Here is a 10,346-nt window from a genome sequence, read left to right as displayed (position 1 = left end):
CCCCTCCCCCATCTGTTTCATTAAACTGGCCAAAGCCACCTTTCACTGGTTTCTATTTCTGTGAAAAGCTTTTCAAACAGCCTTCATCATCCTGCTCCCTAATAATCAACCTTCCTCTTCCTTTCTGTGCTGGGAGATCTGCTTGACCACCCACCTGATGCATAACCCCCTCTGCTTCTGTTGGCTCGGATGGCTTTATTCTCTTTGTTTCTGTCATCAGATGATGTACTGCCCTGCTGATTGCATGTTTTCAATGACTATGCATTGCCTGCCTTTCCTGTGCTTACAAAAACAAATGAAACTAGAAAAGGTCCCGCACACCATGGGCTGGGCCGCAGGAATACAGAAGAGTTCACTATTCCAGCTCAGCTTTATGTTATAGCATTGACCCCATCCTCCCTCACTCAGCCCTCCATTCCAGGTAAGTGTTTAGTTATTCCAAAAATGCTCGTGCTGTTTCATGTAATTAAATGCACAATATGATAAATTCCCATCCTCCCCTATCTCCCAAAGTCGTTGATCTCTGCCTTTTACTGGGTGGCCTGGGAGCCTCTGGGAAAGGGAGGAGGGGCATATAAAAGAAAAAAAAAAATTACCTACAATTAGCATCTCACTGAGATGGCTTCAGGCTGTTAACAACCCTTCTACAAAAGGTCAGTAATAGGATTCTTTTTTGCTCTTCCACTGGACAATCCATTTCAAGGCTGCCAATATCTTTAGTTTTAATCAGAGATGGTTTCTAATGAGACCATGTCAATCAACAAATTTTATTAAACACCTACCATATGCCGGGCACTATGTTAAGCATAGGGCTACACAAAGAGGCAAAAAGACAGTCTCTACCTTCAAGGAGCTTACAGTCTAAAGTGGGGAGATAATATGCAAACAAATACATAAAAGCTAGCTATATACTAGATAAATTTATAAATAATAAAATTTATTAATAATTTAAAAATAAAAATTTAAAATAATAATAGTAATAAATAATTAAAAATAAGGCCACAGTGGAAAAAAGGGGGTTGGTAAAGGTTTCTGTAAAAGGTAAGATTTCAGGTGGGACTCTAACAGAAGCTGGGTAAGTCAGTAGGCAGAATTGAGGCGGAAAAGAGCATTCCAGGTATGGGGGAGGGGCGGGGGTGGGGGGCATAGGGGGTGGGGGGACAGCCAAGAAATGCCTGGAGCCAAGAGATAGATGTGATTTGTTCATGGAACAGCCAGGAGGCCAATATCATGACATCATATCTACAATCTCACTACTATGTGGGAATGCAGGGAGAGGGCCACAAAGTTAGACTTCTGCATTTACCCCCAAGCCTTTTTGCCTTCAGCATAAAGTGGTGGCAATGCTCATTTCTGATCCCATTGCCACCATGGCCACTTACAGACAACCAACCTCTAAATTCTGAAGAGTGGCAAGACAAATTGAGCTGAGTGAGAAGGGAGAAAAGGAAGCTGTGCATTTTTATTGTCCCTTCCTGAGATTAGAAGCTTGCTAGGGGATGCTATTAGATTCTTTCATTCATTACAAATCTTCCCATGAGATACAGTATCCACCCAATAATGCTATTGATTGACCTAGTCAGGGGTAGGCAGACACTGGAAGAGAAGGAAGAAAAAAGTGGTAACTGGGACCCATGGCTCCGTTTGAGATATGGTAGGAAATCTTTCCTTCTGAATAACTCCTCAGCTTTTGATTGAAAGGAAAAACACTGGCATGAGACCGTGATGATGACTATGATAGTTGTTATTTTAAGCTCTCTTTTTTCATTCTATCATCCATCCTTCTCACAGCTGCAGTGTACTTAGCATGCACCAATGGCTAGTTTCCCATTATTTAATAAGTGCCAGGAGAACCAAATAGACTGAATTGAAGTAGAACAGAGTGGGTCTAGAGTTGGTGACAGGCTGGGAAAGTTCACTATGACCTCCAGAAGTATCACTTAATAAGTAGAAACAGGAAAATAGTATTTTCAATAATAAACCACCCTTCCTGATCCTAGTAGACCGTGTAGACTTGGACACTTCTGGCCATATGTAGCTCAACCCTGAAGGACTCTTGAACTTTGAAGGATAAAATACTTCCACTATTGTCAGTCAGTCAACTAATATTTGTTAAATACCTACTATGCACCAGACACTGGCTTATGCAATGGGGATACTAAAAAAGGCAAAAGATGGTGCCTACCCCTAAAGAGCTCCCAGTCTAATAGGGGACACTACATGCGTACAATGATGTGTGAATAGATAGATACAGAATAAATCAGGGGTCATCTCAGAGGAAAGGATAAGATCAAGGAGGACTGGAAAGGCTTCTTGCAGAAGTTGGGACTTCAACTGGAACTAGAAAGAGCCAGGACAAGTAAGAGATAGAAATAAGGAAAGAGAACAATCCAGTCATGGGAGAAGGTTGTAAGGTTAATGGGGAATAAGATCTTCCCTGCCCATCAATAGGTCTCATGTAGAGCCCATAAGGGAAGCTCACTTGCTTGTAGGAAGGCTTATATCTTTTGTTAATTTCTAATTAAGCAATGAGTCTATTAGCTGAAAGAGTATATATTCTGAGAGGTAAGCTTTTGCTTTGGGGGCTTGATTATGAGTGGCTGCATGTTCAGAGTTCCCTGACTACTCAGAGGTAAAGGCTCTTTCTATTCAGTGGGTGGATGTGAAGCTTTGATTCAAGCAGTAGAGCCTGTCTTTTGGTCTTTATTTCTCTTCTCTATATTTCCTCTGTATTTTTTGTAATTAAAAAAAAAAGACGTTGACCCCTGAAAAAGCTATTTTTCCTTAGTAAAGCGATTAATAAGAACCTGCATAGCGGCCATCCTGGGTATGCCAGTGTGGTTGCTGTTACAATGGTCAGCGGAAACACCAGGAGTCAGGAGATGGAATTTTCTGCTGAGGAAGAGCAAAGAGGCCCGTGTCACTGGTTAGCAGATATGTGGAGGAAAGTGAGGTATAAAGAGCTGGCAAGGTGTGTGTGAGGGTAGAATGACGGGCTTTTGAATACCAGAAGATTTTATATTGATTCTGGCGGTAGTAGGAAACTGCTGGAGTTTACCTGAAAAGGGGAGTGATATGGTCAGACTTGAATTTCAGGAAGATCAATTTGACAGTTGAATGGGGGGATAGTCTGGAATAGGGAGAGACTTCCACCAGGTTTTGGCAGTAGTCCATGCTGAGGTGATGAGGCCTATGCCAGGGGATAGCGGTGGTCAGAGGAGAGAAGGGGGTGAACTGGCCATTCAGCAGGAATAGCTGCTGAATCAGATATGGTCCCCCCCCCCAAAAAGATATAAGTATGAATCTTTCTCATCGTTGCTAAGGTGGAAGACTAATGGGTATGAAACATTGCATACAACATCAGAGTTAGCCAATTACTGATAGTTGTAATAAGCTATTTCCCCCTTTTTATTCGCTTGTTATAAAAGTTTTTTTTCTGGTATTACCATGAGGAAAGATAATAGCTCACATTATATGGTGATTTAAAGGTTTTCAAAGATTATTGGTTTATTTGATCTCAAGACAACCCTACTAGGTGGGTGCTATTATTATTTTCATAAGTCTGAGAAAGGTTAAGAGACTTTTCAAATTCACATAATTACTTGGTTAGTGTCTGAGGCAGGATTAGAAATTCTGGCCTTCCTGCCACCATGATCTGAGCTCTAAATAGAGGACCACCTAGATGCCTCAGGAATGCGTTAGGAGATGAAGGTCAGGCAAAACTAAATGATACCAATAAAATTTTTAAAAAGAATATTACTTAAGCAAATACAGACTAAGGAGGGATCTGGGAAGCTAGATGGTGCCATGCATAGAGTACTGGGCTTGGAGTCAGGAAGATCCAAGTTCAAATCCAGCTCAGACGCTTACTAGCTGTGTGATCCTAGGCAAGTGACTTCACCTTCCTCCTCAATTTCCTCACCTGTAAAATGAGCTGGAAATGGCAACCATTCCAGTATCTTTGCCAAGAAACTACAAATGGGGCCATGAAGGGTTAAACATATCTGAGACAACTGAACAATGACAACAAAACTAAAATGGGTAGACAGCTAGGTGGCACAGAAGATAGAGGGCTGGGCCCATAGGCAGGAAGACCTGAGTTCAAATTAGACCTTAAGACCACTCACATTGACTTGTTTGCCTCAGTTTCCTCATCTGTAAAATGAGCTGAAGAAGGAATGGCAAAACCACTCCAGTATCTCTGTCAAGAAAACCCAAACCAGGCAGCTAGGTGGTGCAGTGAGTGGAGGCACAGGCCCTGGAGTCAGGAGGACCTGAGTTCAAACACGTGACACACTTACTATTGTGTGACCTTGGGCAAGTCCACTGTAACTCCAATTCCCTGCCTTCCCCCCTCAGACAAAAGAAAGAAAACCCCAAACGGGGCCACAAAGAGCCGGACACCGACGTGCCGAGTAAATGAACAATAGCAACAAATAGGAGGATTGCGCTGTATCTGTGTAAAGAGGAAGGAGAGGGCTTTGAACACTGGGACTATAGCTTTTCAGCTGTTTAGCCTCAAAGAGAAATGAGAATTAGATAGGATTGAGGGTAGATAGGGATTATACGGATGTGCATATGCATTAGTGTGTTTCATGGAGGAGAGGTGGTCTTGTTTTCATAAGTATAGAAAAGACAAGCTTATTAGGGAGAACTGGCTACTAATAGAATCCTAGAAATACAACCACAGAAATACACTGGTGACAAGTTAACATAGGGTAAAATCCAATCTAGGAACTGGGGAACATAACAAGACTACTTGAGACGATCAGTTGCTGAACAGGGGTTCTTAACCTAGACCCCATGGATTTAAAAAATATCTTGATAATTATATTTTAATATAATTGATTTCCTTTATAAGCCTACATATTTTACTTTACGCACTTAAAAACATTATTTTGAGAGAGATCCCCCGAAAGGGGTCAATAGTAAACAAAAGGGATAAGATTCCATCACTGGAATTTAGGTAAGAGGGATTTAGAGTTGGAAGGGACCTAACGGTCATCTAATCTAACATTTTACAGATTGAAGAACACTGAGGTCTAGAGACATATATCTATATCTCTATCTATATGTATGTATATAGACACACACCTATGTAAGAATACTAGAATAATTAGAATATCTGTGTATGTATGTAATATATGTGTATATGTATATATGTGTGTATATGTATGTGTATATACATACACACATACACACACATCTGATTTGTACCAGAGTCCTCTGACTCCAATTCTAGTATTCTTTCGGTTGCCTTCGAGACACTTGGCATTTTCTACCCTAAAAACAATTAAAAAGGCATTGAATCAAGGACCAGAACAAGTTTATGGAACGAGTGGTTCGTTTCTGTTTGGGTTGAGGAGGTGGAAGAAACTGAGATCCAGAATGAAGAAAAGGTTCTTTTTGGTCATCATTTTGGAGTCAGAGCCTCGTGGGCTCAGCTCAGATGCTTGACAACTTTACTGATAGCCTTGGGCCATTTGTCTTTCTCCCATTCTCATTTGTTAAGTACCAAACTAATCCAAAGCTTTTCTACAAAGGATGATTTTAAGCCGGTGAATAGGGAACCTCGACAAATATGAAATACAGGCTGAGGGCATATTATAAATCTGAAAATTATCTACCTCGACCGGAAAAAGGAAGTTTCTCTCAAACACTACAGTGCTTTACTCACTCCCATTTTTGAACAACTGTCAGGGCAGACAAGAGTTTCAGGGTATATCGTTTAATGTAGTATGTCTCAGGAGGGGAATCCAGTTAAGCAACTTATCCTTTTTTCATGCCCTGTATTTACAGGCAACTGTCCAGCAGGGGAACATTAAACCTCAGATAGGTTTATTTACACCAGTATTTAAACAGACTAGTAAAGGAACCCAACCCAGTATGCAGAAGGTGAGAGGAAAACAGTATCAGGAAAGAAAGTATGCAAACATTGTCTAAATGACAAAGAGAGAAAATAAAGAAAATTTTCCCTAGGACTCCAACCACTATGCCCGAGGACTCCTTTCTTGGGCAGTTTATGATTTTCCAGCATACATTCTCTAAGCTGTTCTCAGATCCCAGCTCTTCTCCAAAGTTTTTGAGTCTCCATTTTGATTCCTAGGAGTTACTAAGCTATACCTTTCTATTACTCAGCACTAAACTGAATTCTCATCTGCGTACCAATCAGATGAGCAGAGAGGAAAGGTTAAAGAACATAATCTCTCAAAATTTGCTAGTTTAGTAAGAAGATGTTAATACCAACAGACTGGCTTTCCATTGTACCCTGGAGCAGAATGGAGAAGTTATGAAACTTTTCCTTAGTCTAATAAGGAACCTTCTCCATTCCTCCCTCCCAACTGCCTGTTCATCATCCCTTCCTTGCCTGTCTGGACTTGTCATCCCAACTTGTAGGTGGCCAAGTACAAGGCATAATCCGAGGAGGAAGCTGCTGGTGCTAGATTAGCAGAAAGGTAAAGTCAGTAGTCATATGCCAGTTGTAGACAAAGCAAAGATGGTTTCCAACAAACACAATCATGACTATGATTTGGGAGTGTTCAAAAATGAGAATATTATACTGTACTAGACACCGATTGAGATCCAAAGTGTATTTTCAGTGCATCAAATGCCTTCTCTTTTCCAAATATTTAAATTTAATAAAATACAAGAGAAACTTCCTTCTAAATTCGTTGCCTTTATTTTAAAATTTAGCAGAGAAATAGAATCTGTGTACTTCAGATTCACTTACACTTAACCAATTAAAATGTTTTAAAGAATTATTTGATGCAAAAGAAAGCACTTGGTCATTTCTTATACTCTTTTTTTTGTCCCTTTTAAGAGAGGAAGTCATGTTTATACCAGAATAAGTGAACTGTAACAACAAAAGGTTTGGGCTGGTTTTGAGCCTCTAAATTTGTTAGTTTAGAGACAATTGGAATTTGTCACATCTTCCATGATTGATATAAGCATGGGCTCCCTCTGCTGTGTGACTAGAGAAACACATGTAAATTGGACCAGGTCATCTTTTTGATAAATCTTGAGTTCGGGTCTATCTTGTTTCTTAAAATCCTTCAAAATTCCACAGCCTTCTGTAGGATGCCTCTACTCTGGCCGCAGTGGATTTTTCCGTAAATCTATGTTTTCCATAAATTGTCAAGGTCCATTTTTTTTTAACAACAGTATTGTCCAGAGAGAAACCACAAAGTTCTACTTGGAGAGCGCCCTGGTAACCTGAATTCTCAAACGTGATGATAATGGAGAGTAAGCTCTAGAAAATCCTTGATCAACTCAACAGTCTTTGAGTATGGGTTCAGCAATGACTGTTCTAAGATTAGCCTGGCTACGCTTAGAAAGGCTGATCACCTAGTTGGCAACAGTGCCACTGATTTTTCAACCACGGCAAATATTAATGGGAGGGAAGAGAAGGGAATAAGCTTTTATGAAGCACCTACTCTGCGCCAGGCACTGTGGTAAGCATTTTACAAATTCTTGCTTGATCCTCACAACAGCCCTGGGAGATAGGTGTTTATTATCCCCATTGTACAGTTGAGGAAACTGAGGTTGACAGAGGTTAAGTGAGTGTCTGGGACTGGATTTGAACCCCCTTGCCTTAATGGCCATCTTCCAAGGTATAGATGAGTTGCCACCTGTGTCAGGGAGGGGAATATCCATGTAGAAAATTTTGATGTATTGAAGCATTAAGATGTCTAGGGAATGTCTCGGGAATCCTTTAATGGTCTGTCTTAGGCTTTTCAACAATACCACAGCCTAAGTCATCCATTTAAAAAAAACCTAGCAATTTAGCCAGAGAAAAAATTTTCTAAAGCTTATAAGTCTTTGGTTGATATGAGTGTTTAAATTCTCTACAGGCCCATTGCCTGTCCTTGCCAATAATACTAATTAAATAAATTGCTATTAGACAGCTACCCCTATGACCACTGCCATCACCTCTAATCTCTGTTCGCATGTTCTGTCATGGAGATGAACCTGGATTTTTGAAGGTTCTCTAGTTCCCATTAAGTCAAAAAGACTGAATAGGTTTGACAAAACTTTGTGTATTTCTCATCCAAGGACAAGCTACTATAGAGATATGCTTAGATGCAGGTCTGACCATGTCATTCCCCTCCTCCAGAAGTTTCAATGGCTCCCCATTACTTCCAGGATAAAACAAAAACTGCTATCTTTGGAATGTAAACCCCTTTATAATCTGACTCCAACCTATTTCCAGTCTGATTCCACATTTTCCTGCCTCATATACTCTGTATGTAACCCTCAAACTGACTTCCATACCTGGTATTCCACCTCCCTTCTCCATTCTTTTTCAGAGGCCTGGCAGCAAGATAGCACAGCGGCCAGGCCTGGAATTAGGAAGACCTAAGTTCAAATCAGCCTCAGACACTTATTAGTTGTGCGACCCTAGGCAAACCCTGTTTTCCTCAGTTTCCTCATCTGTAAAATGAGCTGGAGAAGGAAATGACAAACTACTCTAGTATCTTTGCCAAGAAAACCTCAAAATGGTGTCATGAAGAGTCAGACACAACTAAACAACAACAAAACCGTTCTTAAAACTCCGTCCCTTAAATTTTGGATTCTTTAGAACATTTAAGCAGTATATTGGTACATTCAAGAGATTCTCTAATATATTAACATATAAATTAATCAGTAAACTTTATTAAGCACTTATTCTGTACCAGAATATGGACTAAGCATTGGGCATATGAAGAAAAGTTAAAAACCAGTGCTTATACTCTTGGTGCTTGCATTCTAGTGGAGAGAATCCATGTAAATATTTGGTTAAATACAAGGGAGAATCCAAGCAGATGGAAGAAAACCTCAGTGGGAAAGGCTCTAGTAGCTGGGGCATTGGGGTGGGGAGGGGGCTGATGGAGAAAGGTCTCTTGGGCTTATTTAGTGACAGTTTGATGTAGTGACAAGATCATTGGCTCTGGAGCTAGAGAACCTGAGGATAACTTCTATATCTCAGTCATGCAAGATTGATAATAATAATTTACTTCTATTAAGCACTTACTATGTGCTACGGTGCTAAGCACTTTACAATGATATCTCATCCGACCCTCACAACGACTATGCAAGTTAGCTACTGTTATTATGCCTGTTTTACAGATGAGGAAATTGAGACAGACAGAAGTTGAGGGACTTGCCCAGGGTCACACAGCTAGTAGTTATCTGAAGTCAAATTTAAACTCAGGTCTTCTGACTCTATGCCCAGCAGCTCTCTAACACACCACTTAGCTGCCATGTTGTTCATGTTGCCTATACAACCTTAGGAAAATCATACAACCTCTCAGGATCTCAGTTTCTATATCTATAAAAATGAGGAAATTTAGAAGGCTTTAAAATTCTATAATTATAGGGTAACCTCAATGTTTTGGAACACAGCCAAGCACCAGGAAGTGAGCAAAGACCTCTGAGTAGTTAAAATAGATAACATAAAATATATAGACTAAAGCTCTTGAGTTTTACTCCAGGAGAGCCTTTTAGACTCTCCCTGGGAGCTTATTCACTCTTACTTTGGACACAATTCTAACAAAGCTGATTTCCTAGCCTGTAGTAGATAAGGATGAACAAATTAGAAAAGATGGGGAGGTGATCAGAAATAGGAGCAGTACTACAAGTAGGCATCCTGACTGAGAACCTAAAGTTGATGGGGGAGTGAGAAAAACTATTCTTAAAAGAAACGAGCACTTAACATATCAAAGATGTATAAGACTATTTACTATAGGGAGAAACTTTGAAAGCCCCTGAGGACAATACTGCATTTTGGTCGATTCATAACAATAATTCATAATAATCATCCTAACTTACCCAGAAAATAGTGAACTAAGTTTGATCCACTCTGTTTCAGAGGGCAGGGATTTCAAACTAAAATGGTTAAAATAAGACTAGTTTTGGTACCTAAAAGCATAAACATCAATTATTAGAAAGTTCACTCATATAGAACAGTTTAGTTACCAATGGTGCCCAGAAAAACAAAGTGTGATTTGTGTGTCTTGATGCTTCGGAATAGGCTAGGCTGTATGAGGGCCGGAGAAGCCACCTACACTAGGCTACATTTCTGATGCAGGTGATCCATTGCACATACAGACTGGGCAGATAATTTTCTTAGCACTTTGATTCTCCAATACTCAAAACACAAAATCAGATCTGTGATCTCCTCAATACGGGTATGTATTTCCTCCCATGATGCAGGTCCTGAGCCAAGCCATGCCTGATCCATCTTGGGTGACTCTTGCCCATGTCTTCTCATAGCTGGTCGTAGGGGATCTACCCGACATAGTTCTTTGCTTTCTTTTGACATCATGGTGATCACAGTGGCCATCAATAATCCCTCACCATAGTTACAT

This window comes from Trichosurus vulpecula, chromosome 2 (genome assembly GCF_011100635.1).
Source record: "Trichosurus vulpecula isolate mTriVul1 chromosome 2, mTriVul1.pri, whole genome shotgun sequence".
Lineage (NCBI taxonomy): Eukaryota > Metazoa > Chordata > Mammalia > Diprotodontia > Phalangeridae > Trichosurus > Trichosurus vulpecula.
Note: the sequence above shows the minus strand (reverse complement) of the source record.